This window comes from Hemiscyllium ocellatum, chromosome 6, assembly GCF_020745735.1.
Source record: "Hemiscyllium ocellatum isolate sHemOce1 chromosome 6, sHemOce1.pat.X.cur, whole genome shotgun sequence".
Taxonomy (NCBI): domain Eukaryota; kingdom Metazoa; phylum Chordata; class Chondrichthyes; order Orectolobiformes; family Hemiscylliidae; genus Hemiscyllium; species Hemiscyllium ocellatum.
The window spans coordinates 107,969,129-107,981,470 of record NC_083406.1 but is presented as its reverse complement, the minus strand read 5'-3'; the positions used below and the strand labels follow the sequence as shown (position 1 = coordinate 107,981,470).

Below are 12,342 nucleotides of genomic sequence, written 5' to 3'. Positions count from 1 at the left end.
TGCTGCTTGTTTCAAAACATGCTGTTCTAAGAAACTATCTTGAAAACATCCTATTTGGTTACGACTACCATTCTGGTTTTTCCAGTTTATATACAGACTGAAATCACCCATGAGTATTGCTGCCCCTTTATCACAAGCACCCAATATTTCTTCTTTTATACTTTGTCCAACATTGTGGTTACAATTACATTGCCTGTACACCACTCCCACAGGTGACCTATTTCCCCTTCTATTCTGCAACTTTCAGCCAATCCAGTTCCACATTCTGATCTCCTGAATCAAGGTCATGTTTAGCTATTTCATGATTACAGTGATATCCCTCCAACTTTAACAATTTCCTATTTTTCACAAATGTATAAGCTCCTCAATACCCAGGAACCATGTGTTGATATCCCATGGCCATATCTCTGGAATGGCTATCAACTAACATTTATTTACTTGGAAATGCACTATTAACCTGCTTCGTTTGTTAGGAACGTAATGCACATTCAGATACTGAGCCTTTAAGTTTGTCTTTTTGTTATTTTTGCAACATCTAGTCTTGATTGATTAATTAATTTAGATTGTTGCTGTATTGCTAAGATAATCTTTTCTGCCCCTACTTGCCCTTGACCCTTTTTCCTCTATTACATTACTCTGATTTACCACATCTTTCCAAATTTGGTCCCTTACCACCTCCGCTCCCTGACTGATTGCTAAGCTATCACGTGCACGCATGGTTACAAAGGCTCAATAATGCCTCTTCTTCCTCAGGCAGCTGAGGGAACTTGGCATGATGGTGAATACCCTTGCCGACTTTTATAGGTGTGCCATCCAGAGCATTATATATCACTACCTGGTATGGTAACTGCACCATTCAAGATCAGAGATGGTTACAGCGAGTGGTGAACTCGGCCAGGACAATCACAAAGGCCAACCTCCCACCTATAGAATCCGTCTACCAGGCCCAGTATCAAGGACAGGCTGCCAGCATTCTCAAAGATTCATCCCACCCTGGCAATGCTTTTCTACAACCTCTACCATTGGGGAGAAGGTACAGAGTCTGAAGACATGCACCAGCCGGTTTTGAAACAGTTTCTACCCTACTGTTAGAATACTGAATGGACTCAAAAATTCTTAACGTTCACCTGTACCTGTGTTTTTGTTTTTGCTGCTATTTACCTATTATTTACTATCTATGCCACTTAACTCAGTGATCAGCGTGTATTGCTCGCAAAATAAAGCTTTTCACTGTGCCCCAGTATAAGTGACAATAAATTCAATTCTAATTTCTAATTCTATTGGATCTCAACTGGGTTGGAGAAAGGAATGGTACAATGTTTAAGCTCCATAGGAGGCTGAGAACAATGACGGGAGGGTATACTCCTGGGCCACACTTGAGCCGATGGTTTGTTTACAAGTGTGCAGGGGAAATCTTATCGCTAATGTCAACATAAAATCCGATTCCCTACATTTACAAATCTCTGAATGTTTGATCAATTAGCGCAGACCTGCACTGTAAGTGCAGCGTGTTGATTTCAGGATAGTACAGGATTGCACTCGTTGGCTGTGATGCCCCACACAGTTAAATAGTAAACTGAGTAATAGAGAATCATTTGTATAAACGGAACCAAGAGTACCAACACCATGCTAATAGGAGAAGATAGGGAGAAAACTGGGATGAATTTAATAAATTGTTTAAACTAAATAACAATTTGGCTAAAGTAGGCCCAGTTTGGAAATGGCTGTGTCCCGTTGGAGTTGTCGCAGTAAACTGTTGTTCATTCACATATTGATACCTTTCTCTCCTTTTGACTGTGCTCCAATGAGGCTCTGGTTAGAAACACACCCAGCACGCTGAAACCTTAAGAAAATTCCCCAAGCAATTAGACACATCCACACAAATACCTTCCTGACTCAGATAGAAAGACTCTGAAAATTAAAGGTCTGACTTTCCACACTTTTGCCCAACTGTGTAAAGCTTTCAGTTTGTTGAGGAAAAACTGAGGAACTTGAAAGCTGTTTGTTCCTTAACATTGTGTGTAACTTCCAATCCATCAACCTCAGTCTACCATGCAACGTGTCAACAGTACTGGTTACACAGGGAATAGCCAATGTGGCAATCAAATGTACTATTTGCTGTTAATTGGCCATCACATGATGACAAAGCCAGGGTTATCAGGCTTATCCGTGATTGAGGAAGGTTCACTCACAAGTGTCATGGGATAGCAGCTACAGTGAGTAGAATCCATTCCAAAATTACAACCTGCTTTACTTTCAGGAACTCTTCAACTTGATTAATAGCTGCAATCTTTTCGATGCTTCAGTAATTCTATTTGCACCACCCTTCTTTCTGTGGAACTCTATTCTGAATCTGGAGAGAACTCGACGACTGTTGCTCTAAAGTTCTTCAGCAGAATTATTTGTACTGGTAAGATCAAGCTCTTTTGACAGATTTTATATTTTACGTTTGCCCTCAGTCAGATGTCTTTACGTTTTAGTTTTGGGTGTAAAATGGCCTTTTATTCCTGAGTTTGTCCACCTCTTAAGACTTTTGTTCAGAAGTATACCTCTTTAGGGCAGGTACTCATCTCTTATCTGACTAAAATGCCTTAATATACGAGTGACCGCAAATTATATAACTGTACAGGGATTTGCAGCTCAGCCTGGTCGTACCTTCGGACAATTTCCTTTTTCTTATAACGGCCGCAGTTTAGTTCTGTAGCAAATTAACTTGAATCGCTGTAATATTCTGTGGTACAACTTTAATCAATTGTCAACCCCGCCTCCCCCACAGCCGGCTGCCTTCATAGTTTCTATTAAACCTAAACACCAGTCATTTTGTAAATTTCAAAAATGCACCCGTGAAACCATTTCAGCACACGCTATGGTCTAGCAGAGGAGAAAAGCCAGCTTTCAGAACTCTCATCAGAACATCCTTGCTCTCCAGCAGTGCAATGAATCAATAAGTAAGATCCAACCATTATTCCCATTGTTAATGTTTAAGAACTCGATACTAGTACGACACAGCAAGCAGGGATAATATGATACAGGGCCACTGAGGTTTTGATCCGATTGCTGTTGTAAAAATCTAATGTTCCGTTTTATTTTTTTGTGTGGTGTTCGTGTGATTTAATTTCACGGCTGCTCTAAATCAGAGTACACACAATTCCTTTGCAAGTTGTTCTGCAGCCGTGCAAGCGAGTCAATTTAAGGAGGCTGGTAGATTTTTGCGTGGCCATACAACTTGCAAATTATATTTCATTGCTAAAGCGCGAACAAAATTGCAGTTCAATCCAAAGATTGGATCGGCATTTCTTCAAATCAGCTGAAAATGTGTTGCTGGTTAAAGCACAGCAGGTCAGCTTGCTTCAATTGCAGCGGCTTTCGACTCTGTCCTTGGCTATCTTCAGAACGGAGGAAGATGGTTCATTCAGTCAATCAACAACAACTTGTATTTGCACAGTGCATTTTTTTAATATGCTCTCCAAGGTGATAGAGATATAACTTCATGCTTTCTCTAACATTTGAGCCAAAGCTGGAGAAATCAGGAAAAATGATTTTAAAAAATCGAACAAACGCGTAACCTTTCAATAGCATCAAAGACAGAGGTAGCAAGTTCTTAAGGAGGGGAATCCTAAACTCGGGACTAACGCAGCAGAAACTTTGGCCACCTAGTGGCGGAGTTACTTAAAACTCCCACAACACCAGGTCACCGTCCAATAGGTTTATTTGGAAGCACTAGCTTTCGAGGCTCGAGTCGTGGAGTAACTAAAACCAGCAGTGCATGGGGATCAAGGGAGATAGAACTGGAGAAATGCAGAGCCAATTCTGCCATTCAATGGCATGAGATCTTATTACGATTGTAAGGACCATAAGCAAAATGAATAGAGTTTTCAGATAAAGCAAACCAGAACACACTTGCATAGCAAGTCGAGCAACACTTGAAGGAAAAATGAAGTTTAATAGTTCAGGACCAGGTCCTACAGATGCTTTAGCTGGTAGGAGAGGATACCCAGGCTAATGAATGGGACATCTATTTTTAATGTAAAAATATTCATGTCGATGGAGGATTTGCTTTGTAGCTGCATGTATGCTCCAGTATTTTAAAGGAGTGATTGTTTCTAACATAAACATACATGTGAAAATTCTGAGTAGTGTGGACCTTCATTTCTCCTAAACAGCATCACACTGCCATTTGCTACAGTTCTCCATTCTCACTCTGCAGGAGCAGAGGTCAGTGATTCAGAGCAGGGAGCAGTGTACTTCACTTCCTAACCTGTTGGTGCAAGGATATAAGCATTGTCTGTACCGTTGCTTTTGCATGTTTTGACTGCATTCATGCAAAAGCAATTTCTCCACTTGGAATATTGTGTGCAATTCTGGTCTTCCTATTAGAAGGATGTTGTGAAACTTGAAAGGGTTCAGAAAAGATTTACGAGGATGTTGCCAGGGTTAGAGGATTTGAGCTATAAGGGAGATGTTAAATAGGCTAGGGCTGTTTTCCCTGGAGCGTTGGAGGGTGAAGAGTGACCTCTTACAGGTTTATAAAATGATGAGGATCATGAATAGGTTAAATAGACAGTTTTTTCTAAAGAGTGGGGAGAGTCCAGAACTAGAGGGCATAGGTTAAGGGTGAGAGGGGAAAGATATAAAAGAGTACTAAGGGGCAACATTTTCTTGCAGAGGATGGTGTGTGTGTGGAATGGGATTGCCAGAGGAAGTGGTGGAGGCTGGTACAATTGCATCATTTTAAAAGACATCTGGATGGGTATATGAATAGGAAGGGTTCGGAAGGATATGGGCGGGGTGCTGGCAGGTGGGACTAGATTGGGTTGGGATATCTGGTCGGCATGGATGAGTTGGACCGAAGGGTCTGTTTCCGTGCTATACATCTCCAACTCTATGAATGGATTGTATAATGTGGCACCACTAGGTTACATGGAAGAAAACCTTGTGTTCATGAGTCATTTCATAACTCCAGGTCATCTCAAAGCAATTCACAACCACTTTGGAATTGGAGTCATTGCTGCATTGTAGGAGATGTGACAGCCAATTTGTGCAAAAGCAAGTTTCCACAAACATCAAACTGCCAATGACTAGCTTATCTGTCCTGAATGGTATTGATTGCAGGATTAATAATCAGCCTGGACACTTGTACAGATTTTCTTCAAAGTAATGTCATGTGAACAGTGAAAGTACAGGGTTGCGAGGAATGGCATGAGATATATTGCTTAATTGAAAAGCCATACAGACCTGATGGGCTGAAGAGTCTCCTGTGTATAATGATTCCATAATCTCATATGGTCATCCAAATGAGTAAACGGAGATAAGATTTCAATCTCACCTCTGCTAATGGAGCATGCATCCAGTGCCGCACTTGAAAAATCAGCCTGGGTTTATCGATTTATGTCACTGAAGTGAGTTGTTAACTCTCAACCTTCTGGCTCAGTAGCTAAGCTGCTACCCATTGAGCTGATAACAACAATAATTCAACTTCTTCCCCAATGAACACATGACCCTGAAAACTTGTGCAAATGAAAAGAATGTGGCAAGAATGCTACAGTTCATTAGTCAGTTGATTTATCAAAATAAAACAAGGAACTATATAAATTATTAAGATCTGATATAAAATCAGAAAACACTAGAGAAACTCAGTAGGTTTCACAGTATCTGTGGGGAGAAAGTAGAGTTAACGTTATCAGCCTGGTGAGTTCTGATGAAGAGCTTTTGCCCGAAACGCCGATTTCGCTGCTCCTTGGATGCTGCCTGAACTGCTGTGCTCTTCCAGCACCACTGATCCAGTTCTGATGAAGACTAAGTGGACTTAAAATGTTAATTTTGTTTCTCTCTTCACAGTTGCTGTCAGAACTGCTGAGTTTCTTCAGCAATTTTTGTTTGTTAATCAGTTGATGGGACAGGGATTGTGACAAAATCAATTACAACCAATTGGCGATAAATTATTGGAAACAGTTTGGTTGGTATCTTTTATCAGATGTGTTAGTTCTGTATATTTGTAGTAAATTCTCACAACAAAAAAGGCGAGATTAATTTCGGATATCTGGTCGGCATGAATGAGTTGCACAAAATGTCTGTTTCTGTGCTGTACAACACTGACTTTTTTAAAAAGTGCGAACTTTGATCATTAATGATGTGATAGCTGCTCAATGTAAACACCAATGCTTTCGGTAGTTCAAACCTTGGTGGTCTTGATTGATCCTGCCTCAGTAATCAACCGTGAATCTTTGTCATCAGCAAAATGTTCAGTGCTTGTCACTGCTTCAATGTTGTTTGTTCTTTTTGAAGTAACTATTGAATTGTGTAGTAATTGTTAAGTCCCTAAAAATTGTATAATTAACAGAAATGTCATTGACAAGACAGCCTGTATTAAAGCTGGATACTTTTTAAGTGGTGGGGTCTGTACCTATCTGGGTGCCAGACGCAGAATCAATAGCAACTTTTCCAAAGATGATATTGACACTTGTAAAGGAAATATTAGCTGGCAATGCAGAGAGCACAGTGGAGTGGGATAAATTAAATGGATCTTCTAAAGAGGTGGCACAGACTTAATGAGATGCATGTGGCTGGATTTATAAAAAGGTGGAGCTGGAAAAGCCAGCAAATGCTGTGCCTCCAGCTACTCTCATACTACCTCCGCCCCCACCCGCCCCGATTGAAATTAGGAAGATACATATGGATTAGGAGTAGGGCATTTGGCCCCTTGAATCTCCCCTTTCATTTGGGAAGGGGAGTTTTTGAGCTATATTAGATACATGGGCTTCTTATAAGACCATAAGATATAGGAGTGGAAGTAAGGCCATTCAGCTTATCGAGTCCACTCTACCATTTAATCATGGCTGATGGGCATTTCATCTCCACTTACCCGCTTTCTCCCCATAGCCCTTAATTCCTTGTGAGATCAACTACATAAGACAAATGGGTAATGGGACTTATGGGTAAGGAGAGTAGGGATCACCCAGTCTCTGGGCCCATTTGGAGACACCACCCCAAGGATCAACCCATCTCTTCCCTTTGGATCCCGCTTTCACATATCTGGCTCACTAACATACCCACTCCCACCACTACACACTCTTTCCCCCACCCTTTTTGAGGCCCCTCCAACCTGGTGTCGGTGGGAACCCATTTAAGAAAAAAAAGCATTGTGGAAACAGGCCCTTCATACCAACAAGTCCATACTGACCCTCCAAACAGTTTGCCACCCAAACCCATTCCCCACTACTCTACACTTACTCCTGACTAATGCACCTAGTCTATATGTCCCTGAACATCGTGGGCAATTTAGCATGGCCAATTCACCTAACCTGCACATCTTTGGATTATGGGATGAAACCAGAGCACCTGGAGGAAACCCACACACACACACGGGGAGAATGTGCAACCTCCACACAGCCAGTCACCCGAGATTGGAATCAATTCCAGGTCCCTCGCACTGTGAAGAAGCAGCGCTAACAACTGAGCCACCATACCACTGGACTTACCCAGGATCCTCAGCATGGTTGACTGGTATAGTACTAGCAGAGGACATCACTTTCTGCTGGCACTGCTGGGATTTCAGAGCTGCCTGTTATCCAATTGTTAGGAAGCTTTTGAGATGGGAGGTGCTCCTAAGAGGGGGACAGAAGCCCTGATTTCAATTACTCAATACAGCTTCCAATTTTAAATGGCTTTGGGAAAGCCTTTGGGATTGTGACATGGGGTTAGGATGCCCTAACATTTTAGTTATAGTGGGCGCATGCCATTAGTGCCCACTTAAGTCCACCCAATGGTTTTTAACTCGACAGTAAGATCTTATGATATCTCTCATTCCATTTGAGATTTTTAAAAATAAATTAATTCCAGGAATATGAGCAATGCTGCATGTACCTAGTTGCAGTCCATGTACTGTAGATACACAAACAATGCTGGGAGTGAGGCAGTTTCTGGATTTTTGTCCCAGCAACATTGAAGGAACAGCGATAGAGCCTGACTTGGAAATCTGAGTGGCTTGGAGGGAACCTTGCAGGTGATGGTTTCCCATGTATCTGCTGCTGTTGTCCTTCCACGTGGTAGTGGTTGGAATGTGCTGGCTAAGCAGCCTTGGTGAACTTCTGCAGTGCATCTTGTAGATGGTACACATTGCTGCTACTGAGTGATGGTGTTGGTGGAGGGAGTGGATGCTTGCGGATGGGGTGCCAAAATAAGTGGTCTGCTTTGTCCTGGAAGGTGTCAAGCTGCTTGAATGTTGTTGGGGCTGCATCTGTCCAGGCTTGAGGAGTATTCCATAACACTGTTGACTTGCGCCTTGATGGTGGACAGGCTTTGGAGAGTCAGGAGGTGACTTACTCACTTCGGGATTCGTAGCCATTCTATTTTTGAGTAGTCCAGTTCGGTTTCTGGTCAATGAAAACCTGCAGAGTGTTGATAATGGGGGGGATTCGGTGATGGTAATGCCATCAATTGGCAAAAGCTAAATGCTCGGTGGAGATGGTCATTCTTTGGAATTTGAATGGTGTGAATGTTAGTCACCAATTTTCAGCCCAAGACTGGATAATGTTGCATTTGAACACTAACTGCTTCAGTATCTGAGACGTCCTGACTGGCGCAGAAAAAGCGCAGCAGGTCAGGTAGCATCCAAGGAGCAGGAGAATCGACGTTTTGGGCATAAGCCCTTCAGGATTCCTGAAGATGTCGATTCTCCTGCTCCTTGGATGCTGCCTGACCTGCTGTGCTTTTACTGCAACACATTTTTCAGCTCTGAACTCCAGCATCTGCAGTCCTCACTTTCTCCTGACTGGTGCAGAACATTTACGCAACCTGCGAACATCCCCACTTCAGACCATATGATGGAGAAAAGGTCATTGATGAAGTATCTGAAGGTGTTTGGACTTTGGCCGGTACCCTGAGGATCTCCTGCAGAAAGGTCCTCGAACTGAGATGACTGATACAAAAGGAAAATGGTTGAATTGTTGTGTGCCAGATTTGAATCTGACCAGTGAAGAGTTTGTCCCCTGACTGAATTAAGGCTATATTGTGGTCAGGGTCTGAGTGGTCCTGGCAGAACCCAAACTGAATGTCAGAGAGCAGATTACTGTTGAGCAGATATTGCTGGGCAGCGTTGCTAGTGACACCTTCCATCACTTTACTGATGATCGAGAGCAGATTGATTGATTGACATTAATTGTCTGAGTAGGATTTGTCCTGCTTTTTGTGTACAAATAGTTTTCCGCATTGTTGGGTAGACGCTGTTGTGTAACAGTTTGGTTAAGAGTGCAGAAAGTACTCGTCTTCAATACTATTGCTTGAATGTTGTCAGAGCCCTGTTTGATTCTTTTTCCCAAGGTTTCACACACCAACTTCTGCAAACGGTTAAAGTTTATTAAAGTCTGTACAAGTTAGGTGACCCCTTTGACACTCTTTGCTGGCATGCAAAGTGAGTTCCAAACCTTACCACCCTTTGTGTGTAGAAGTGTTTCCAAAAACCTCTCCTGAACAGTCTGACCTTAATTCTTAGGCTATGACCCTAGTCCTAGAATCCCCAACCAGTGGAAATAGTTCATCTTTACTGTCCTTAACTTTTCCTATTAATGTGTTGGAGAATTTGATTCTATGACGGTTGACGTTCTAAATTGTAGTGTAAAAACAGACCTTTTTAAAATTATATTAATTTGTGGGATGTGGTCAGGCTGGTTAGGCCAGCATTTATTGCCCACTGAACCACATGGCTATGGGTCTGGAGTTGCATATAGATTTTTTTTTTCTCTCTTCACAATTGGCAAAGGTATCCTGGTCATTATCAGACATTTTGGAGGACCCTTCCTATTCCCACAGATACCACCTTGACCCACGCAGAAGACATTCAAGAAATCTCCACCAGGGGTTGGAAGAGTTTGCAGACTAGGTTTGCCAGGAATTTAGTTTACAGAACATGCAATACCAAAAGTAGTTCAACAACCTCACAAGTCATTAAGCTAAGAGCACTGCCTCTTACTCTTCCCTTCAAGTTTCAAGTCTGAAGAAGTGTAATACTTACATTCTTGCTTCATTCTCCTTCTCCGATAATTAATCATACTGCTCTTCACTAGATCTTATTCTCTTCATATCCCTATGCTGCTAGAACCTTCAGTTCCCCAGACAGTGTATCTAAGACGCTAGGTGCCACCTATTCTCCATGATAGGTAGGTTTTCTAAACAACTTACAAAACTGCCATGAACACTCTGTAGGAGAAAGTATGGGACAACTTATGGTGGGAGGACATGTGTGAGGTGGTCAAGCCTAGCTGCTGGAAGGAAATGACCATGGAGCACTGGGACTGAGTAGTTGCAGCACTAGAAGAGACATGCACCATACCCTTTTATCCTCTCTTTCCTTCTTTTGATCACACTCTGCTTTGCATACACGGCACCTGTTTCCAGTTACCACTTGTCTTTTCACTTTAAAGGCTAACCACTGCCCCTCACTTTTATTTCGGGTATTTACATGGTGTAGATACCTCTCTTTCTTCGGAAAGAGGATGTCAGCTTTTGTCATGTACTCATAGTCATACGGCATAAAAACAGCCCCTCAGTCTATCATATCTATGCTGACCAACAAAAACTAAACAACACTAGTCCCATTTATCTGCATTTGGTCCATAACCTACTATGTATTTCAAGTGCTTGTTCAGACGTTTCTTCAATGTTGTGAGAGTACTTGCTTTCACGGCCCTCTCAGGCAGCATGTTTCATATTTTTACCAACCTCTGAGTGATTAAAATCCTGCATCCAATCCCCCCTCAACAACTTACTCCTTACCTTTTAAGCTTATGCCCTTTTAGTCTCTGGAAAATTTACAAATAATCATTCTGACCTTGGAAAGTACCAACATATGAGTTCAGAAATGGGCACTACATATTGTTCAGCGGTTTGGCTACAGTGGGCTAGGGCATTAGAAAGCCATTGGTACCAGCTTGCTTCAGGATGACAACATGTACCCACTCTCCACACAGCAGTTGCATGCTGACATTCAGTACACAGGTTAGTGAAAACGGTTGGTGGACATACACCATGTACTGGTGGCCAACCAACAAGCTTGTGCACCATGGAATAGCCCAGCTCCAAATTTACTGTGGCTTGGAGAGAGCCATCTCCTCTCCCACTGAATGAGAGGTAACCTCCATGAATATGAGTGGTGCCCATTATGGTGGTAACTCTGGAGACACACAGCCACTTCCATCTTATCTTCCATTCTTTTCTGTCCTCTATCCTCATGCAGAGTTGGAGCAGTGCTTCTACCCTCTCTCAGGTTGTCAGTATCTCTGTTCTACCACATCTCTGTTTGTGCTAAGCAGCCAAGATGTCAGAATGCAATAGCCTATGCTGATATGTTCCTGTCTGTAGTCAGATGCTTAAGGATCAGAGTTCTTTGATGTGATCCACCATAGCCATATGAGATATCCTTAATGGAGCCTGTATGTGGTGTTCTGTTATCATGTGAGTCTGTTTAAAATTGGTGCCCATTGTGTTTGATTAATTGTGGACTTGGAATAATAAGCAAAGAAGTGGGAGCCTCATTTAAAGCAGGGAGTTGACATTTTAAGGCACTGACTAAAATCTATCCATCTTGGCATAGATGTGGGGTGCAAGAGATACAATACTGTGTAATGTGAACTATTTGAAGTGTGCAAATTGAACAGTGCATCAGTGCACTAATAAGTTTCGAAATATGAAGACCTTCTTTATATTTTCATGAAAACTTGGAAAAAGTATTTGCATGTCAGTTTGATGAGCACCTCTCACCTGCAAAAGTGAAATATCACCTAAATATTCAGTTGTTTTCAATGCAGAGAAATAGCAGATCGAAAATGCTAATGATTTAAAGTTATTATGATGGTGTTTGGCTGCTGTGGCTCGGTTGGTAGCACTCTCATCCCAGTCAGCAAATTTGGGTTCAACTTCCACTTTGGAGAGAGAATCTTGGCTATAACACTCCACTGCAGGACTGAGGGAAGTGTCGTACAATCTGAGATGAGCCCTCTATTCCTGATGAAGGGCTTTTGCCCGAAACGTCAATTTTCCTGCTCCTCGGATGCTGCCTGAACTGTGCTTTTCCAGCACCACTCTAATCCAGAATCTGGTTTCCAGCACCTGCAGTCCTTGTTTTTACCTGAGATGAGATGTTTCAAGCCAAGGTACTGTTGATGCAAGTTCTCTTCTTCAGGTGAAGATGTTGCTCTTTAATACAGGAGAATCAGTTGCACTAATAAAATTTATCTTCAGTATGGTGATCATTACTTACCTCCCTCAATATCACAGATGCTGGAAGCTTGCTTAATGCAAATTTATTGCTGTGTTACCCATGAAACAGCAGCAAACCTGCTACTAAAA

General features: G+C 42.1%; 1 protein-coding gene across 1 annotated transcript in view; it reads left to right on the top strand.

Annotated features, from left to right (window-relative positions):
• The first annotated feature begins 2,886 nt into the window (after positions 1-2,886).
• Positions 2,887-12,342, top strand: part of oca2 (oculocutaneous albinism II) — a 539,836-nt gene continuing 530,380 nt past the window's right edge. Inside the window, exon 1 of the mRNA XM_060826999.1 lies at positions 2,887-2,948. The gene's annotated coding sequence lies outside the window, so the exon portion shown is untranslated. The remainder of the gene's footprint in view (positions 2,949-12,342) is intronic.